Source organism: Haliotis rufescens, unplaced genomic scaffold (genome assembly GCF_023055435.1).
Source record: "Haliotis rufescens isolate VD_foot unplaced genomic scaffold, xgHalRufe1.0.p SCAF_1, whole genome shotgun sequence".
NCBI classification, from domain to species: Eukaryota; Metazoa; Mollusca; class Gastropoda; order Lepetellida; family Haliotidae; genus Haliotis; species Haliotis rufescens.
The window spans coordinates 50,893,122-50,915,927 of NW_025963779.1; the positions used below are offsets into that span (position 1 = coordinate 50,893,122).

The window sequence follows — 22,806 nt, forward strand, 5'->3', positions numbered from 1 at the left end:
CGAATTAATGCATCAATGTATGCCCTTGTGTGTAATGAGGTAATGGACGACCAGAAAGCATGATGGAGGATCGTCTGTTTGTACCCAGGTCAGCAGGCGACACATACAACTGGCGTGTTCTTAATGACGCGTCATCGACAAACAGGCACAAATCTGGGGGGGGGGGGGGGGGGGGGGGGGGGGTACAAGTAGATGCATTGGATTACGGCTCAGTGTTACTCACTGGTGATGATGATGACACATCATAACTGTACTAATAGATCATTGATGTGTAGAAGTGATAATGTGAAAGATACACAACATGAAAATTAGTAGTTAAGAAGCTGGAAAGAGGTTTTAACCTTACGATAAAAATGGGCACTTGTTTTCGTTCCTGCTTGACTGGTTCTACTGGGGTTATGGCATAAGGTAGAGAATGCCAAGTGAGAAAATGATATTGCACATACATGTATTATCTGTGTCATGACCCACCCGGAAGCGAAGGGTATGCTGTTTTCACTCTCGTGCGCTATTGTCGCAATTACATTGTGCGAGAGGATTTGGGTATATATATAATGCGCCATTTCACACAAGTGTATGTTCAAACCGCGAAACAATTATTAACCGGGTTAATGGATTAGAGTGCTTTCGAGTATCCTCCTCATGATCAGTTCCCTGGAGGGATACAAATCCAACTGCCTATTATGTGCTAGAATGTTAATAGTTACCTTCTCATTCTACCGGTCACCCAATTGCTGCTCGGTGAACAAAGGCATATTTCGAACAAACTTTCTTGCTTAAGGAGACACCATGTGAAACATGAGTTTCTGTATGGACAAGGGCCGAACCCCAAGAAACTCACCCAAACTTACCCACCGTCGCCTATCCAACTACCCGAGATCAGCGTTGCTTAACTTCGCCTGATTTGTGACCTCTGCGTTTTTCATGTGACCACGTGCCATAAAAAAGAGGTAAACGTTCTCATATTAGCCAATCAAATTCCATCCAATTTGTGTGACAAAGTTTGTTATGATAGCTGTTTTCGTAGTACCACGTGGGAAATAGAAAGTTACATAGTCCTACTTGTTGGCATAAGAATGTTCAAATATCATTTATATGAAAACACGTTTAGACACGTATGATAGCAGTACAGGTTTCGTGCCGAGACCAATTGAAGAGCCATTCAAGACACCCACGGATAGTGACTGTGAGTGACTGAGTGACATGTAAAGCTTGTGAAGAAGATCAAGTTATACTGATAAGCAAAATAGGCATCTAACGAAGGCAAATCGACTATTTGACTCGGAAAACATTCTCTCAATAATATGGTCTCAGTCTGATTATACACCAAGGTCAAGATCACAAGAGATACACCAATTGTCAATCAGTAATGATGAATTTTAACAGTTCATACCTAAGCTCAATGTTCTTAAAGTAAACTGTAAAGAACCCGGTATATGTGTATTGCCTGAACTGTTTGTTGGTTTGATGTGACTCAAAGATTATAATATTAATTCGCTTCATTGTGACTGCTTTTATGTCCATGCGACAACATCAGTACTGCTTCGGTAACAGACAGTATTGCTTATCAGTCACTGCAAGGCATAAATTATTAAAATGTTTTCAGAGCAAATATCACTATATCGTTGATGTTAAAGTGGCATTCTAATGTGGCAGCTACGCGTGACTTGATGACACCTATGAGCGGTTGATCAAGAAGAGAACAACTGTGAGAATTGTTTTCCAAAATCACACACTGTTTGTCTGCTCGTCTTGAATCACATTTTGAAAACATAAACCTAATCGGAATTGGATTTAAACAACATGAGTTGTTGTACTAATTCTAACAAATCATCTCTCCTTGTGTGTAAGTCCAGAATTATTGTAATTAGCTTTGACCATTTGCATGGAAACGTCAAAATAGTGAAAATACAGAGTTGGGCATCCTCATAATTGCAAGATTCATATGTGTCGGGAGAGCAGAATTTTTTCTCGAACTACTATGTGTTTTCTGGAAAAGGATATTAGCATTCCATATATGCATTTTTGCGCATTGGTTAATTCTGATGTAATGTAATTCTGGGATGGGTCAAATGGCAAATATGGCAGACACTTCAAGTCCTTATTGAAGAGAGGCTATGTTCCAAAATCTGGCACCCATTTTAGGATTTGTGTGATGAGTGACTAACCTCACATTCGACACTGTTTGTATTAGAGTAATAAGAAACTGCTAGATTGATATAGATCATAAAATTTTAGTTTGAAAACATAGTTTACAGACTTGAATTTAATTTGCTTTGACTATCAGTTAGAGGCTGGACTACCTCTAAATATTCAAATAAATTATGATTACTGGACACTGTTAAAAAATTACTCCACATAGACTTACTTCTACAAATCTCCACGTGATCTCATATGTTTTACCCAAAAGAGCAAGTTTAGGCCAGATTTAAATTAAAATAAACAATTACTTCTGTACTGACATTCACCAGATATAACAGATAAATCCCTAGCATAAATTAAGTGGAGTTACGTTCACCTGACTGGCATATGCTGCCTTCCTAGTTAGAAATGTTGACATCGCTGTGTAAAACTAGAAAGGACGGACGCGTACTTCGTATTCTTTCAGCTGTAGAGAGGTTAGCTCCTATGACATTTAGTTGTCATTTTCTTATTGAAGCATGCTCAGTTAGCTCAATCAAAAATTAAAATATGCATAATCGTGTTTCTTATAAAACTGTCACTCATGTTACCTTCTTCATTGACCTTCATTATATTTCAGTTGATCGGTCATCTGGCTTATCGTCATGGACGAATGATATATTTTTATGTGACACTGAGATGAGCCATGGGAACAGGTCCATGTGCAACATCTGTCAACAGTATCAAGTCTTTCTCAATGCTAACGTTTAGAGGTTAATGTAGATATGTCGTGAAGACCTGCCAAGTACATGCCATTTGGCCAGGGTGAATGACTGATAGTTAAACATAGTTTATTGGTCGAATTTATAGAAGAGAAACAAATACTGTGCAGACCTACTTCTACGTGTAGAATGAACAGAGTGTATATTATTCTGTGCGTTCTGATACGATTGTATTGCTGCTCTGATTTCGATCAAGGAAAGTGTTTGGGTCAACTGTTAGTCATAGACAGCACTGTTGCAAAATGCTATACTAGTCCAAACGTAGTTGTTAATGTCTGTGTATGGTGACGCACTAATTCGAGTGTAAAGCTTCCCAGAGTCCCCCCAGCCAAACACAAGGCTCATTTCATTCCCCGAATACTTTCATAATTAGGCCCTATTGTTGAACCACAAATTGAAGATGACTGTGAGGTCTACATGTGAGGTCAACAGAGTTCAATATGTCTTGCTGATCTTGGGTCTTGTGCTTTGTATGTCATCTAATCTATTTTTCATCCACAAACATTCAACCTCCTCGGTATAGGTGAAGGGATAAACGTGATACTTTGGATGGGCTCTGTTAAGGAACAACAATTATATTCGATTTGGTCGTGACAATGTAGACCACAAACCCACACAAAGAACACAGGATCCAGAGAAGTATTGTGTTCATATGTTACAAAACAGTAGGTGTTTAGGATTTTGTCTTGAATTGCCTTTTAAAATAATATTGTGTCAATGCGCAGGCTATAACATTTTTCTGAAATTATTTGAAATATATTGATGGGGACAATGCGTACGTTTTAGATGGAAAAAATAAGAATGTGTATTCTGATTGATAAATCAAAACAGATCCTATAGGAACCATACTTAAATCTACATATGTAGCCATAAGTCAACTTTATGGTTTAATCAGTGATGAAATACACAACAAAGACAAATATACTCTATATGTTTAATTGACTCTGATAAAGATTTTTGGTTTGAACATATTGCTTTCATACAGCTACCTGGGTTTTCTGTATTATAGTTTGTACAACGGGAAGGACAAACAGGGGTAAGTATGTTCGCTATACTCAAATCCTAATATGTACAACCTGTTTACGTTACATCCATATACGACTTCATTCAACCAAATCTATATGGAGTGACAACGATGCTGTTATGGTTTGTTCAACACGTGGAGACAAACTAATGCTTGGTCCTCTGCCAAAACTATGATGTTGTTTGGGTTGTGGACAAGATTTCGTATCTAAGTAAGGATTAGATAGCGTGTGGTACCAGTAATCAATCTTGCATGTTCTTCGCAAACTGATGAAACAACTTCTTTGATAGGCATTCAGAAGATGGAGTACTAAGTAAAGATAGGAATTATGGATGAACAACTTCTTTATTACAATTAAGAGCGACGTTTCGGTGTAGGTTCTGACAACGTTATCAAGTTGTATACAGGTAGGAGGCAAGGTTTATACAGAAGAGTAGATATTAGATGTAGTTATACTGGAGTGGAGAATTCTGTCACTATGCCTCCAACCACCACCCTCAAGTCAAGAAAGGAATTATTTCAACCCTAGCGAGACGAGCTCACAACATCTGTTCTACGAAGCAACATCTAACCACTGAACTAAGCCATCTCAAACAAGTATGTTCTAAGTATAACGTCTACCCTGAGCAATTAATACAACAGACGATACAGAACATCACCAAGAAATATCAGAATTCTCCCCGTCAACTGCCTACACCTTTTGTGATCAGCCTCCCCTATTTTGGAACAGTTAGCCACAAAATCCAGAGACTCTCAAAGAAACAGGCCAACATTGATGTAGTTTTCAAGAGAAGTCATACCATTCAGAACACAAAAAGTCACAGGGAAACCACCATCCAGCCAAAACCTAACACCATCAGGACCAGTGTACCACATTCCGTGCAATTGTGGACAAGGTTATATTGGAGAAACATCTAGGTCCCTCAAAACCCGAATTAAAGAACACCACAGCTTAGTCTCCAAAGATGACTCCAAATCAGCTCCATCAGACCATATCCCTGACAACATAAGCCACAGCATTCAGTGGATAAAGTCAAAGCCCATACCACCAACCCCAAAGACTTCAAAATCAGAAAAAGACCATACCACCAACCCCAAAGACTTCAAAATCAGAAAACTTCAAGAAGCCATCAAAAGACTCCAACCGTCGATCAACCGTGACCAAGGCTATTACATACCCCCGGCGTAACATCAACTCATCAAAGACTCCAATCAGCCATAAACCTGTTGTTTATAATACTGGCTTCACCCTTTTGTTTATGTTACTGACTTCGCCGATAATTTGTGTACATAACAGGCTTCTCCACTCCAGTATAACTACATCTGATTCTACTATACTGTATAAACCTCCAACCTATATATTTACTTGTCAACCATACTCTGTATATCACTTGCTTATACCGAAAAGTTGCTCTTAATTGTAATAAAGAAGTTGTTCATCCATAAATCCTATCCTTACTTGATGAAACAACGCTTAAAAATGATGGTTTACGCAATTTACATGTGTTAATGGGTTCAGAGTTAAACACGCATGTTGGCACGGTTAGAAACAGATTCATGGCTGTGTTGATGTTTCAAACTGAAAACATGACACGTCTTTTTAGAAATATATAACATAGCGTTGAAATATATCTGTAGTGTTAACATTATAGGAATTAGGTCGAACAAACTCTTAACACGCACGCACGCTAAGGCGCTGACAGATTATGGATGGATGCCTGTGGTTGTATAATCGTTTTTCTTCCCTTCCTCTCACGTAAATCCTACTGGTACAATTAGTAATCAACACATTTCTTCAGTTCGAGGATTTTTATTCCTACTGGTACAATTAGTAATCAACACATTTCTTCAGTTCGAGGATTTTATACACAGACTCAATGTGCGGTCTTATGTATGATACTCCTATAACCATCCAAACACAAAACCAAAACCAACTAAACACAAAAAAATTCACATTTGAACATCTGTATTGTGAAAACTTAATTACTTTTAAGCCCCGAAGACTACGTTACGTGAACACCAAAGATCTCAAAAGTTTTCTTATACCAGCAAGTTAAGAGGTTCAACATAATATGTCAATGTTTAGGAGCACGATTTGGACCAAAACGCATTAAATCGTAACTTGTCTAATACAGTCTGCCAGTTCTATCATATTTGATGAAAATACCATGGTATAGTTATTGTAATAGTTACAAAAACTATTTCAATCACCCATGTAATGGATAAAAAAAGTATCAACACCAATAGAACAAAACAACGTAATACTGAATCGTAATAAACTCAAATGGGAGTTGAGTTCACTGAGTCTAGCTACGCTCTGTGACTGTAACTTGTGTCTTAAAAGTTCGTGAGATTTATGTGAACACATTTTTTAGCCATTCGAATTATATGATGTGGGTTCTTATTGATTTTTGTCTGAGACAAAACGCGTAACACAAGTATTGAGGTAAGTGCACATGATACATCGATCGGCTAAAAAGCGACAAGAAGCCTTTTTCGGACCTGCAGTATATTTTTTAAATGATAGCGGTGGGGTGATGCTTTTAATTTGATTAAACAGCGACCCAGAGGTTGCTTTTTCCCAAGTGTCAAGGCAAGACAACAAAGAAATAAACACGAGTGATGTATAACTTTTTAGACATGCAATAGCCACCTTCACTTCTTTCTTCACCATTCAATAAACGAGCACCGAAACACTGGGATCATTTGTTAGGATGGTTTCCGTGGGGCGTTTTGATCTATCGTCTTGATGGGATAATGAAGTATTGAATGATACGTTTTAGCCATGAACTGAATTAACAATTCGTAACTACAGTTTTAAAAAATATATTGATGAAAAATAGGAGCGATTCATTATTATTATTAAGTTAGGTCGATTGCTTACAAGGACCTGAGCTGAGAGACTGCAACGACCTTGACTACATCTGGATGAGGCAGACACTGGTTGGCAGTATGCACATTACACAGCTGTTGTATCAACCAAAACATAACACACAAGATTAATTCTACAATGTGTACAATGATTTTAGTTTGATATTTCTTGTATAACTATATTTGAAATAATTTCTAGTTCTCACGACACGAACGATGGTTTATACAATATGTATTTAGAGTTGTTCAAATATATCATATTTTCTAATTTCAACAATAGTGTTGGAACTCATCGGTGTACAATCTAGCACAATATAGATATGATGTAACCGTGGACTCAACCAGCATATCCTTATCAGTGCCAGAGAATACTTGCAGCTTGCAGTTTGGAAATAATTCATAACAATTTTTAATCCTTCCTTTGTTGCAGTCATGAATAAAGATGTCCCTAAATAATTGCCATGGAGCACGAAGATTTGTTAGGAAGCTGGCTTGATGTAGAGTGTGATTCCTCAGCCCTGATCACTATAATTACAGCGGATAAATGTTTTAGTACCTATTGAAAATATTTGATCATCAACTTTATTAGATGTATGCATTTTCGCAACAATGAGGGGATTGTTTACATGTCCTTTAAAAACTTCATAAACTTCAGAACGTTGTTGGGGAACCCTAAAACACACACACATCTCCTGCATTTCAACTTGCAACGAATATAAAACTTCTAATCGCAGTGTAATGAAAACATTCATAACAAGGTTGCTGTGTTTACTCACTCGATGATAACTCTGCCACCAATCAACACCTTGTATTGAAAAAAAAATCAAAATATTCTACAAGTGAAATATTCCTCAATGCAGCCATCACCATGATTGGCTCTTCCGCATTTATTTGTCTATGAAATGTGACATAATTCCAACGCACAATTCATCAGGTGCCCAGCAGATTGGAAGAAATAAAAACGTAAGTAGCTCGTTAGTCCGAGAAGGATTACAGACCATCAATAATCGCTACACAAATGTTATTCGTTTCGGATCAAGGTATGATAGGCCGGGACTTCAAAAGCCTGCCAACTGAGAAAATACAATTGCAGATATTATCTGAATCATGCCCCACCCGGGAGCGAAGTGTATGCTCTTTGCACCTTCGTGTGCTATTGTCGTAATTACGTAGTACTAGAGCATGTGGAAAAATGTATACATCGTGCACTGTATCCATATCACACTTGTGTAATACTATGCTCTTAGAGCGAAACCATTATTACCGCGGTTAATGGATTTGTGTGCTCTCGAATATCAGTCTCAGCTCCCTGGGGGTAACAACCTAAATCTGCCTATTAGCCAATAGAATGTTAACAGTTAGCATCTCATACTACCGGGTGTCCAAACGTTGCCAGGTGAACGGAGGCTTATTTCGAACAAAATCACTTCTTAAGCTATCATCGCATGTGACGTGTGTTTCAAAATAGAGCAGACCCGAACCACGAGAAACCATAAGGAAAACCCACGTCCTGATCCAACTACTCCCTGAAACTAACGTTGCTTAACTTCGCCTGATTTGTTTACACATGATCACATGCCACCAAAAGTAAAACCAAGTTCGTGTATCAAATTCCATGGAATTTTATGATAAGGTTTGTTATGATAGCAGTTTATGTAAGTAATAGTAAGTTATATAGTCCTGCTTGTTGGCAGAAGAATGTTCAAATATAATGTAATAGGATATCGTGGAAACACGGTTAGATATGTATGAGTTAGCAAAATAGAGTTCGTGTCCGAGCTCAGTTGAAGAGCCATTTAAGACACCAACGTATACAAGAGCAAAGTTTACAAAATCTCCAAATTTCATTCACACATGTACTGTGAGTGACTGAGTCTCCTTTAGACATTCAAAGCTTGTGAAGAAGATCAAGTTATACTGATAAATAATTGAATTTAACTCCAAAGAACAACATTTGAATGAAGCAAATCGACCATTTAACCAGGAAAAAAATGTCTCAAACATGGTGGTCTCCGTCCGATTTCATTTGTGGTAATTTCCAGGAAGGTCAAGATCACAAGTGATACACCAATTATCAATCGGTTATGATAACCAGTACAGTACTTATTGTCTTGGAGAAATCGGACATGATACATGGTCTATGATCACTATATCACGTTCGTTGTTTTTATAGTAGGATGTGATAAAATCCGCTGTTGACACCCGGGAATTATATTCTCACCGACAAAAGAAACGCGAATAACTTACTTGTTGGTTTATACATGAAGAATTACTCATATTCAAGAGATATTAGATTGGTTCGATGCACTAACGGACATACTGTTATGTTGTTATGTTGTGTGAACCGACGCTCATGAACGCTATGTCTCGTGCAGGATTAGAGTGTAAAGTTTGGAAATCACCTGCAACATATCGTGATAAGAATAAAAACACTCTGTGGTAACACGTGACTGATTGTTAGTTTTGTCATTAAGTGGTACACATAATAACCATCTCTTCTTAACTTACATACTTCTCTACATTTTTCCGTGGTTCGCGTTTCGTTTTGCGGTGAGTTTTTATTCCAAGACATCTGTTTGAATGATATATACGATGTGATATATATATATATTTCCAGCAAATGTCATTTAATCAGCAATGATAAAAAAACTAATGTACAGTGCCTGATACATGATTCGTCTGCTTTTGGCAGAGACTTCTAATGAATGTGGAAATGGTTTTGCCGCTTTTATTTACTCATGCTACTGTCAAGGTAAATGTCACCTTTGTCTGTCCATGGGACATAGACTTGAAATAAACTCACATGTTTTAAATATTCATTCCCGTCTAGGTGACTGCTTCCAAAATATACCTGTGACTCTTTATTACTTGGCTCTGATCTTCTGATGGAATGTGTTCTTTTCTGTATTCATCTATATTCTATTTAAGGCTATGAATATACGTCCTACTGTTCAATTTGTCAGCATACATGGACAGAGGGTGATATAGATGATTGTGTCAAAGCCAGGGAATTATTAGCCTCGATTGTCTGGCAAAACAGATTCCACATTATAGCAAGAAGGAACATGTTTCGATAACACCTGTACTGCCTCAGTAGCAGACAGTAATGCTTATCAGTTACTGCAAGGCATTCGATATGCCAAGTATTCAGAGCAATTATAAACATATCACTGATGATGAAGTGGCAAACTAATGTGGCAACCATTGGTGACACATATGAACGTTTGGTTGATAAAATATGCGATAAAACTGTTTCCATAAACATACGAAATATAATTGAGTTCATTGTATGTGTCCAACTATATCATAAGCATATGTTTATGAATCTCTATAAAGCAGTGATGATACAAGGGATTGTTTGAGAAATGGTGAGATTGTCCTGCCCAACCACTGGCGTCTGCCAACTCATGTGTTCAGTTGAACAAACACGAGAACACATCGTGCAGGTCAAAATAGGGAATTGCTTCGGACAGCATTTTGGTTACTGATTCGTCAGATGTCCGCCTTATGTTCACCATAAAACTTTGTGAAAGAGTTACCTGGCCTTGAATGCTGTAACCCTAATCTTTGTGACAGGGATGGCGATCTCTCTTTAGCCTTGTAATTCAGTACAAAAGAGGAAAGGACAAGTATTTGGGTAAGAACCGATGCGTGGTTTTGGCATATTTCTTCTCAGTTAACATGCTGGCCTTATACGTAATATGCCACTAATACCAAGTTCTTTGATGAAACAATGAATGTAGTGATGATGATATATATAGCATTGTCTTCCAGTCAAAGTGCAGGATCAGATCATACAAAGGTCATGCTCAGATATCTGCACCGAACCCGAACTTGGGCACATAACTACATCTACCAACATGGCAACACATAATGACAATGTGTCAGTGTCTCGTTTGGAATGTGATTGTTCTTGAAAAACACTAAATGCCAAAAGGCAACTACAGAACTAATCCTGTATTAGATTAATCAGTCCGAGATGTAGTTCTTTGGTGACGTGGTAGAAGTTAGGTAAGGTGTAAGCAATCGTGCTGATGACAACATCTTTCTGACACCATTGCGATTTATCGCTGAAGATTATTTAATATGCTGCGAATCCTTCAGAAACAAGACTGACACATATTGCGTAAAAGTATCTTAAGTATCCGAAAATATCAACCCTGGCGTATATTTTTCGCTCATCGAATCATAAGAAATTAAAAGAGATTGACAAAGCTAAGTAACCTACACAAACTGTTTGTCCGGTCGTCTTGAATCGTCTTGTGTGCCTGTTTTCCTCTGTACTAGTTCTCGTGTACTACCTGAATCTGCACAAGCACCTTAAATATGCTGGCTGAATACATGAACATCGTTATGAAATATAAAGTAATAAACAAGTGTTGTGAAAACATAAACCTAATCGAAATTGGATTTACACAACATGAGATTGGATTGGAAGGACACGTGTGCCTGTTGTTATACTGGTTTCCTACAAATAATCTCTTCTGGTGTGTACGTCGAGAATTATTGTAATTAGCGTTTAGAATTTGCACAGAATCGTCACTACAGTGTAAAAATAGAGTTGGGCATCCATATAATTGCAAATTGAATACGTGTCGGGAGGGCAGAGGTTATCCTCGAACGACTGTGTGTTTTCGTGAAAAAGATACTAACAGGATGGCCTGTTTCATTGAGCATTTCACATTTGCATTTTTGCACATTGGTTAAGTCTAATTTAATGTAATTTCTGGGGTCCGACTCATGCATACTATTCCTCATATCTTTTACCAGAAAGAGCAAGATTAGATCAGATTTTAAATAAACTTTGAAAACAATTACTTCTGTACTGACATTCGCCAGATATCACAGATAAACCCCTCGCATAAATTAAGTGGAGTTACGTTCACTTGACTGGCATATGCTGCCTTCCAAGTTGGATATGTTGACATCGCTGTGTAAAACTAGCTGTTGAGAGGTTAGTTCCATTTACTTGTCATTTTCTTATTCAAGTATGCTCAGTTAGCCCAAAAAGTTCTGTAAAATATGCATAATCGTGTTTCCCAAAACACTGTTACTTATATTGCCTTTTTAGTTGACCTTTATTATATTTCAGTTGGTCGGCCACCTGTTTACGCGAGTTGGGCCAATGATATATTTTATGTGACACTGAGATGAGCCAGTGCAGGACCTGTCAACAGTATCAAGCCTTTCGTAATGCTGACGTTTAGAGATTAATGTAGATATGCCGTGAAGACCTGCCTTGTACAGGTCATTTGGACAGGGTGAATGACTGGTGTTTGGACATAGTTCACTCAATTTATGAAAGAGGCTGTGCAGACGTACTTCTAAGTGTAGAATGAACTTGTGTACCGCTATATATAATTGTGTGTGTTGTGATACGATTTCAAAGTATATTGCTGGTCTTTTTGTCGATCAACGAGAGCGTTTGCGTCTACTGTTAGTCGTAGACTGTTACAAAATGCGATACTAGTCCAAACGTAGTTGTTAAATACTAGTCCAAACGTAGTTGTTAATGTCTGTGTATTGTAACGCACTAATTCGAGTGTAAAGCCTCCCAGGAGTCAGCCCAGCCAAACAACAAGGCTCATTTAATTTCCCGAATACTTCCATAATTAGGCCCTGTTGTGGAACCACAACTGGAAGATGACTCTGAGGTCAACACGTGAAACTCCAATGCCTTGATGAGCATGGGTCTTGTGCGTTGTATGTCATCTATCTGTTTTTCATCCACAAACATTCAACCTCATCGGTATCGGTGAAGGGACATGCTCTGGATGGGCTCTGTTAAGGAACAACAATTAAATTCGATTTGGTCGAGACCAAATGGAAACGTCTTACGCCTTACAATGAAATCAAAGAACATTGTTAAATGCTCTCTGGGAAACTACTACACAACCTTGCAATTGTTTGAATGATAATTATTATCGGGATTTAGGTGGCAATTACCTTTGGTGGCATTGTATTAGTTGTGTTAAGTCCCTTAAATATGCTTGGTGTATGTATCATTTCTTAAAAGATGTAAATGTAATTCGTTACAGCTTGGAATTACCAATTCTTTCAAGATGCAGGCTATATCGTTTTCAGAATCTATTTTTATTTTAAATATGCTGATGGGGAAAATACGTAAGTTTCTGATTTTAACAAAATGATACCTTTTTTCTGATTCGTAAATCAAAATAGTTGCTATAGGAACCATACTGATAACCACATATGTGACCATTAGTTTTATAGTTTAATTAATGCAGAAATACACAAGCAAACATAAATACTTGTATACTCTGTATGATTAATTGGCCATGATACAGATTTATGGATAGAACATTATCTTACCTTTGCATTTCGGCCGCGCACAGATTATCTCATACTGCTACCTGTGTTTTGTGTTTGTTACTTTGTACAACAGGAAACTGTTAGCTCGCCAAACATTTTTAGGGTAAGCGTATTCACTGAACTACAATCTCAATGAAACCAAAACTTTGACTTAACATCCATATACGCCTTCATTCAACCAACTCTCAATTAGGGCATGTCAACTACATGTGAATACATACTTTGATTTCGTATCAAAGTAAGGATTAGATAGCGTGTGGTACCAGTAATCAATAATGTTCTTAGGAAACTGATGTAACAACACTTAAAAGGTTGGTATACGTAATGTACATGTGTACTTAATGGGTTAGAAACACGATGCATGGCTCGGTTGATGTTTAGATCTGTAAACATGACTCGTTTTTTCGTTGAAATACACAAAAGGAAAATAGCGATTTAATGAAACTTTAGTATCCACATTGGTATTAGGTCGGCGTCATTGGTACACACATACACACACTCTCTCACGCTCTCTCTCTCTCTCTCTCTCTCTCTCTCTCTCTCTCTCTCTCTCTCTCTCTCTCTCTCTCTCTCTCTCTCTCTCTCTCACACACACACACACACACACACACACACACAGACAGATAGACAAACAGGCAAATATAGACTTCGTCCAAGTATACTACGTGCACTACTTTTATACACTGAAAGTTCACCTCGAGGTTATGTTTAAGGATATAACGAAGAGTCTCCAGTCGTAACTGTTTCTACTTTAAACGATACGTCAGTCTGTAACTGCAGATCAGATAAATAATGATTCAAATTTAAGCGTTGACGTAAACTAACTTCAGTATCAATTTCTGCCTGTGGTTGTATAATCGTTTTTCTTCCCGTCCTCTTACGTAATCCTACTTGCAAAATTAGTAATCAACACATTTCTTCAGTTCGAATATTGCGTATACAGACTTAATGTGCGGTCTCATGTCTGATACTCCTCTAACCATCCAAATACAAAACAAAAACCAACCAAACAAAAACTACTGACACTTGAACATCTGTAGATATAGGACTCAACACATAATTACTTTTCAGCCCCAAAGACTTGGTCACGTTAAAATGTTAATGGACCTCTATTTTTTTCTTCTTATAGCAGCAAGTTAAGAGGTACACTTAAACAAAATATGTCAATGTTTAGGAGCACGATTTGGACCAAGAAAACATTGGATCGTAACTTTACAAATAAAATCTGCTAGTTCTATCATATTTGATGAAAATACCATTAAATAATGATTGTTATAATTACAAAAAAATATTTCAATTACACATGTAAGAGATAAAAACAGCATCAACACCAACTGAACATAAGAACGTACTACGGAAATTTTGATTAACTCATACGGGAGTTGAGTTCGCCGAGTATAACTGCTCTCTGTAACTTGTGTTTCAATAGTTCGTGAGATTTATACGAACACAAAAAGCGCCATTTTCAATTGCCCTACACAACACGTTTATTGTCCTGGCGTAAGAGCCTCATTGTTTTTGTAGATGGATCTGAAATTCATAATGGCCTGAATCGATTTTTCAACTAACACACCTCTAAGATGTTCAAACTTCGTCTGAAACTAACCTGACAGTTTGTGAGCAATTCGAATTATATACAAGTGGGTTCTTATTGATTTTTGTCTGAAACAAAACGAGTAACACAAGTATTGAGGTAAGAGCACAAGATAAATCGATAGGCTAAGAAGCGACAAGGAGCTTTTTTCGGACCTGTAGTATTTTTTTTTAATGACAGCGGTGGGGTGATGCTTTTAACTTTATTAAACAGCGACCCCGAGTTTGCTTTTTCCCAAGTGTCAAGCCAAGACAACAAAGAAAGAAATGCGAGTGATATATGACTTTTAAGACGTGCAAATAGCCACCTGCACTTCTTCCTTTACTACTCAATAATCGAACACCGAAACACTGGGGTCATTTGTTAGGATGGTTCCGTGGGGCGTTTTGGTCTATCGTCTTGATGAGATAATGGATTATTGAATGATACGTTTAAGCCATGAGCTGAATTAACAATTCGTAACTACTGTTTATAAAAAAGTACATTGATGAAAAATAGGAGCCATTCATTATTATTATTGAGTTAGGTCGATTGCTTTCAAGGACCTGAGTTGGGAGACTGCAACGACCTTGACTACATCTGGATGAGGTAGTCAGGGGCTGGTACTAAACAGAGCTACTTAATCATCTGATACATGACATATTATACACCCAAGAATAACTCTATAAAGTGTATATATGGGTGATAAGGTGTTTACCATATTTATTTTACCATAGTTTCTAGTTGTGCGAATGTGGGATTTATACTAATTAGATTTGTACAATTTAATTACAATAAACAATTTACGCCCCAGCTAGTGTTAAAGTACCAACTATATATTACAGCTGTTTGTTACATGTATAATCGAGTGTGGCCAGGGAACTACTGTTTAACAACTTGACCACCATTGTTATGTGAACAAGATGTATATTCATGTACACTGCTTTTGCAAACAGGATTTCTTTAGTGTGTCTTCGCATGTCTCAGAAGAACAGTATATCAGTGCAGAAACCTACAAAATATCAAATGTTTTACAGCAACCACTGACGATCAATTTTACATATAACACGTGTTATTATGGGATCGGTTTTAAGTTAATGGCTGGTAAAACGCCTTAAATGATGATTTGTGTAAACACTTTGTGTTCAACACTACTGTTTCACAGTTATTAACCTTGGTAAAACCGAACACAATACCGTGTCTGACGTGACTCAAATCTTTATAAATCAGGTTAACATTCGAAATAGTACCTCAGTGGCAAGAAACATCGGTCAGGTTTGTAGTTAGTTTGTGGAAAAAAACATAATGTATGTTGACAATGTGGTATTACAGTTCATTGCCGTCAGTCATCATTAACATTTCTGATTAATATTCCACATTTTTAGGGAGGGTTGTAAAAACAGTTCAAGCCATTGCATCAAAGATAAACTTGTCCGCGTTAATTAGAAACTTCCCCAGACCATATGGCTTGCCATTGCATAAACAGAAGAACCTGCAGGAATATCTTTGAAGATCTTATCTTGTGAAAGGGTAATTGTGACAACAGCGGTATATATTGCTATAATTCCTAAAAAATGAACAGACCAAGTGCTGAGTAGATTTACACATGGCATACGTGTATATAACTTGGATAGGAAAGTTATGTTCACCATTGATAACTGATATAGAACAGAGGAAGCTGTTTTCCTAAAAGTATTTTGAATCGTTACAACACGTGTTCAACAGCAATCCCGACAAAACTATAATATACGTTTGAATTACATAAGGATCGCACGAGGAGTGTTCAGGACTAGTTCATGTAGTGTCACAATGCATTTTCAAGGTTGAATGGTCCCTGATGCAACGTGTTCAAGTTGAACGTATCCTGGCATGATTTGTTTCACCCATGCTTCGAGAATGTAGGGAAGCTATTGATTTGTACAGTAGTCATCATGGGGGGACAAAGAAATAACCACACGGACAAATGAATTGTAACAGGGTGACAAGTTAAGGAATTCACCGTGACAAGTTGCTAATGATCTCAACACATCGGTTAGCGTGATTTCAGCGGTATGATACTTGAATCAGCAACCCGGTGACGATTTGGGTAGTCGTAAAACGACAGACGATAAATACCGCCAGATAAGGTTCATGGCGTATATTCAGATCAGTTCTGGGCCATCATCTACAAATGATAAAGTGATCGGACGGTGCACAATTCGGAAATATTTTGTGGGATTAAATAGTCGTCCCCAATTGATTGGAATCAACATGACTGCTAATAACGACGGTGAAGAATGTAGAGGGCATGGCGTCATAGGTTCAGATTGTTGCGTCGTTGTTCATTGAACCATCGAGGTTCCTTCTAGACTTTACAGATGACCGGATGCCATAGGAGCTACTAGCATCGTGCACCTAATCACAACACATCTAAAAGGACAGTGACTCAGTGATGGTGTGGGTATGTACCACCTGCAGCTATAGGACTGATCTGTATTTTTGGTCGTTATAGTGATGAGGCTGGGGGCAAGTCGATGAACGCTTTGCGCGTAGGCTTGGTAGTAAGACTGAATTCCAACAGGTTGACGCCTATTGATTTCGCCAACTATAAGTCCCCACCTAAACGGTTCTGAGCATCTGTGGGAAGAACTAAGACGTCGTGTGCTTCGACCTGTAGCGCCTCAGAAATTGGATCAAATGTTTCCAGCTTTGCAAGAGAAGTGTCTCCGGATCTCAAATTCCACCATCATGACCCTCACCAAGAGCATACCGATATGTTATCCGGGTCCAAGATTATCATCAACACTCACTCCCCTTTTCCCTTTGGTGTTACATGACTGTTAAACATGCAGGACCATTGATTTTCCATTCAATTTATGCCATCCCTTTATATGATTATGTGTGTAATGTTTCGGGCTTTTTAATGTGTACAATAAAAAGTATCCGACATGCTTAGTTGACAATTAATCTCTGACATTGTTTAATCAATAAATATCATTCTGTTAGAACAGTATCAATTATGTTCATAGCATTGATCTTTATAAGATACGAACAATAAAATAAGTCACAAAGCAGATATCTTTCTCAACTGATTACATGAATCTCTGGTCTGGAATAGAACTATGTTTGTTAAACACGCAACGTCGTTTTTGCAATAATCGAAAACTCAGAGACTAATGGACTGAAACGCCTTGAGACTTCAGTGACATTCTTTATTCAATTATATAGCCAAAGTGATGTAATATGTTTGGCTGGAACTGTTGGTGCCACAGGTCACTGAAGACATGTGAAACTCAATACAAATATGTTATTCACTCAGACGCCTGAGGAAGTGGTTACAGACACATAATCCACTCGGAACTCAGAGAGCCTGACTTATTTATATTTAATTGAATTGAGAACAGCAATCGCTAAATTGAAATATCCACTTTCATTTTTTATATAATCTTTGGAGGCTCACAATTTAGATAATTAGATCTTTAGAAAAAACACCATTTACCAAAATAAAAGACGTCCCATTGCGTCATCGACAATTGCAATCGGTGGGTTTTATACGTCAATCATGTCATTCAACTGCATTGGAAAATGTTGAGTAGGGACTGTCTATCAAACAAAATGTTCCAAGCTTTGCTTATTACCAAAAGACTATGATTGGTAGAAGCTAAAACACAGAAACGCCAGGGTTAACCTTCAAAGAAAGAATTCACACAGAGAATTTTATGAATTTGTGGCCTACATTTTGGCAACAAGAATAACCATAAGACATTTACGTTTCATTTCACAGACAACATGAACATTGCTGCTATAGCCACATACAAAATGTATCTTGTAATTAAGTACATGTACATAAATATAATATATATCATGAATCCAGCATCAGCATGAACATAAACGGCACGCTCAGGCGATGAAAGCTATGTTTGTCATCATCATTTGCGTCATTTTAGTATATTAGTTGTTTTACACGTGATCAATAATTGTGTGATGTTTGGTAATACTATTTATAGCGAATTATGAATGACAAGATTACCCGGATTTAAAAGTAAGCGTTATCTGTACTTCCCTTAAAGCCACAGTGGTTGCTACAGAATTTGTTTATCGACGTGGTGCATAATGCAATGTCCGGTGGCCTGGTCATTTTGAAATTAACATTCTCTGAGACGTATTGAAATGCTGAGGATATGTTAGGTTTGTGATATCATATTGAATTTACGCAGTGCTGGTAACGAGGCTTAGAAACAGAAGCTTAAGCCGAGGGATAGCTATGTTCTTTTGCAGCATACACGAACATCAGCCCCCTGTTGAACATGGGGTTCCACAATTTGGGCCGCAAATGTTTGTTTGTTGCAAGTCTGTATTACATTTGAATTTGAGTCGATGCCCTTCCCTGGGGATAATGGCCCAACTGAACGAGGGTAATTTCAATCTTATTCTCGTCGTCTATGTGAATTTGATTACAGGGTCGGGTCTTCTTCACACAATACTGACATTGCCAGGGCATCTTTGAAGACGAAGAATACGCTCATTTGCACCCTTGGTTCAACACCACGCAGAAGTCATGTTAGTAACATCAAACTAAGCTGTTTTCATTCCTAACTTTGTCTACCCCTACTTATATCAGAGTGATCGAAGAGGAAGATTAAAGTCTGTGGACTAAACGTCGCCTACAGTAGCACCTACAGGCGTTCCTAGAGATCCATTGCTTTTAGACCTTTGGCCTTAATATTAACCTACAGCGTGTAGCTTTACGTAACATTTAAACAATATGAAACCTTTTCATCATCCTTAACGGTTGGTCGATGGAATGCGTATCTCCAATATTTGAGTTCACCCACTGCAGTGCAACAGAACAGGATAGTTAATACTGCAACATGAAAAATCCAGATCCCTGAACATAAGGATGATGGTAATTATGTTGGATGTCAATCATCGTGATGTGGTTCTCCTTACATTAACGTCCAGCTAGGTGACCTTCACAGTTGTGTGTCCTTGGAGAAATATAATTCTCTTGTTTTATGACATTTGGATAAAAAAAAGTTAGTGAGTGAGTGTGACAGCGAAAGTGAGAGTGGGTGGGTATGGGTCAGAGGGTGAACGAGTATGGTTTCACGCCGCCTTTAGCAATATTCTAGCCCTATCAGGGAATACCAAGAATGAGTTTCACACATTGTACCTGGAGAATCGAACCCGGGTTTCCGGTGTCCCACGCTTGCGTTTTAGCCAGTTGTCTACTGAATGAACATACTGAACATACTGAACATAACGAACATAATGAACATAATGAACATAACGAACATATTGAACATAATGAACATAACGAACATAATGAACATAATGAACATAATGAACATAATGAACCTAACGAACATAATGAACATAACGAACATACTAAACATAATGAACATAATGAACATAATGAACTTAACGAACATATTGAACATAATGAACATAACGAACATAATGAACATAACGAACATAATGAACATAATGAACATAACGAACATAATGAACATAACGAACAAAATGAACCTAACGAACATAATGAACATAATGAACAAAATGAACATAACGAACATATTGAACATAATGAACATAACGAACATAATGAACATAATGAACATAATGAACATAACGAACATAACGAACAAAATGAACCTAACGAACATAATGAACATTACGAACATATTGAAAATAACGAACATAACGGACATAACGGACATAACGAACATAATGAACATAACGAACAAAATGAACCTAACGAACATACTGAACATAATGAACATAACGAACATACTGACGAAATGAACATATTGAACATAACGAACATAGCGAACATAATGAACATATTGAACATAATGAACATATTGAACATAACGAACATATTGAACATAACGAACATAATTAACATAATGAACATAATGAACATTTTGAACATAACGAACATAACGAACATAATGAACATAACGAACATAACGAACATAATGAACATTGCGAACATAATAAACATAATGAACATTATGAACATAACGAACATAATGAACATAATGAGTAATGAAGATAATGAAATGGATAATGGAATCAATGGAAGCGCGTGGCCAGAGTGATTGATATATTGCAGCATTCATATCGTACAATTTGTACTGAATCCTAAACCAATCGTGTTTGTATGAGCTTATATACGCCTCAAGCTTCATCATAATGCAATATGACAGGTTCGTGGTGCAATATATGTATGCTCTCGTTATATGATTCTCTTGATATCCAAGTTTCTTCTCTATATGCGTAGTGGTTATGTAATTGTGGCCCAATCTCAAAAAGGGGAATCGTAGACAATAGTCTAGACTAGTTGAAAGCTCTCTTCATTTCACTCCAAATGTGCTTCAAGTAAAGCAGCCTGGAACCAAACACACCCTACTGAATTGTAAATTGTTTCTCAAACTGCGACAACTCCATCCACTGAATGCATATCTGATGACAAAGAATATGAAACTATGCACCTGTCTTAGGGTATAATGTACCGAAGAGTCTGCAAACTGATCTCTTCCTATATCAAAAATCGATCGTTCATGTTTGCCAAGCTGTTAAAAATATGTGAGGAAGTACACAAGTTTGGCACACAGGGCTGATAATGTTGTAAGCACACAGAGTGTTAGATGACGCTGTAGCGTGAAACGAGAAGTCCCTCGGGGCTCATAATTCACACATTAACAAGCATGTTTTGGAAGAACTACCTGATCATGCAACTCTTACGAGATAAAAGGCGATGGGGAGAAGAGATACATATTTACCTTGGAACCGAGGTGTATAAACAGTTGTTGGGGAATCTATTTAAGTGAGACCTTGGTTTTTTTGTAGTTACTGTGAAAATAAGGATCCCTTCTAGAAATGATATACGACACGATGCTTACTGCGCAGAGTTATAAGTATCAAATAAAATGTTTAGAAAGTGTGTCTGTGTTTGTTTTACGACCGTTTATTGACATGGGGGCTGGATTATTAGTCATAACAGCATGGAATTGCATGATTACAGTCAGTAAAGAGACATGCATACATGTGAACTACATTGTATGTAAAGTTGAGATGACAATTAAATTAAGATCATTTGAAACGTCATCGTTTATGTATGTGTATAGACGTGAATGTACAGGTCTATACAGAATACTGTCAATGCTTAGAACGTGTTTATACACAATCAACATCATATACGTATTCAACCAGTACCACGTATATGTTGTTTTGACTTGTGCCACGTGTTCATGTGAACAAGCATATTTAAGCACTTTGGTCACGGAGTGTAGGTGGATGGAACCTTGAACACTTGAAGTTTCTTGGGCTTTGGTATTGTCCAAGTACATGCCACATGTCTCTTGTCACTTGTCTCTGGCGAGTGATTTTTTTCCGAAATATGCCTCTGTTCACTAAGCAGTGAATGGGTACCCGGTAGGGTGAGATGGAAAAAATTACTGCCAACCTCCTATAGCCTCACAGGCAGGATGGGTTGTATTCTCCCCAGGGAGATGAGAATGGAAATCGATAGTACACTGATTCGGGGTAATAATGGTTTCGCGCTTTGATCATACACGGAATGGAGTGCGCTATGCAAGGAGCCTTATTACTATGTTGCTTACATATACATCTTGAACGGGTCGCGTTAAAGAGGTTTGGTACCCAACTGCAAATTACATGTAGGTCTGGACAATTCGTGCACCCTGACACTGGGACATTGTCAGTCATTGAAACATTGTGTAAACATGGTCATCAACTATTCGGTTGATGTAAATAATCCATTTTTGGTTGCAGGCAAACACGTGTGTGGGATTTGAATCAAGCTTGCAAGCAAAGGACTGTCAATTTGCTTGAACGTCGTCTCCCTTTAATAAACACACCTTGCGAAAAACGAAGTTGAAGACACGGGTGTTACTTGATGAGGACTTTTCCAGAAAGATGAACTTGAATATGGAGCAAGAGTAAAGTTAACGAGGAACGTTAGGGAGACTCCCCGAGAGATCGTTGATAAATATATAAACATATATGTGAATAATGTCATCATATACCCAAAATATTAACACCACATCATTAAACTTGCATATCTTGCCTCTTATTTCATATCAGTACAGATTTTTTGG

General features: G+C 37.6%; 1 long non-coding RNA gene across 1 annotated transcript; it reads left to right on the forward strand.

Moving 5' to 3' along the window:
* The first annotated feature begins 840 nt into the window (after positions 1-840).
* LOC125372365 lies at positions 841-22,601 on the forward strand. Its single transcript, XR_007218094.1, has 3 exons — positions 841-950; positions 3,913-3,939; positions 22,481-22,601. It is a non-coding gene; the product is annotated as an uncharacterized LOC125372365 (long non-coding RNA).
* Positions 22,602-22,806: the final 205 nt, after the last annotated feature.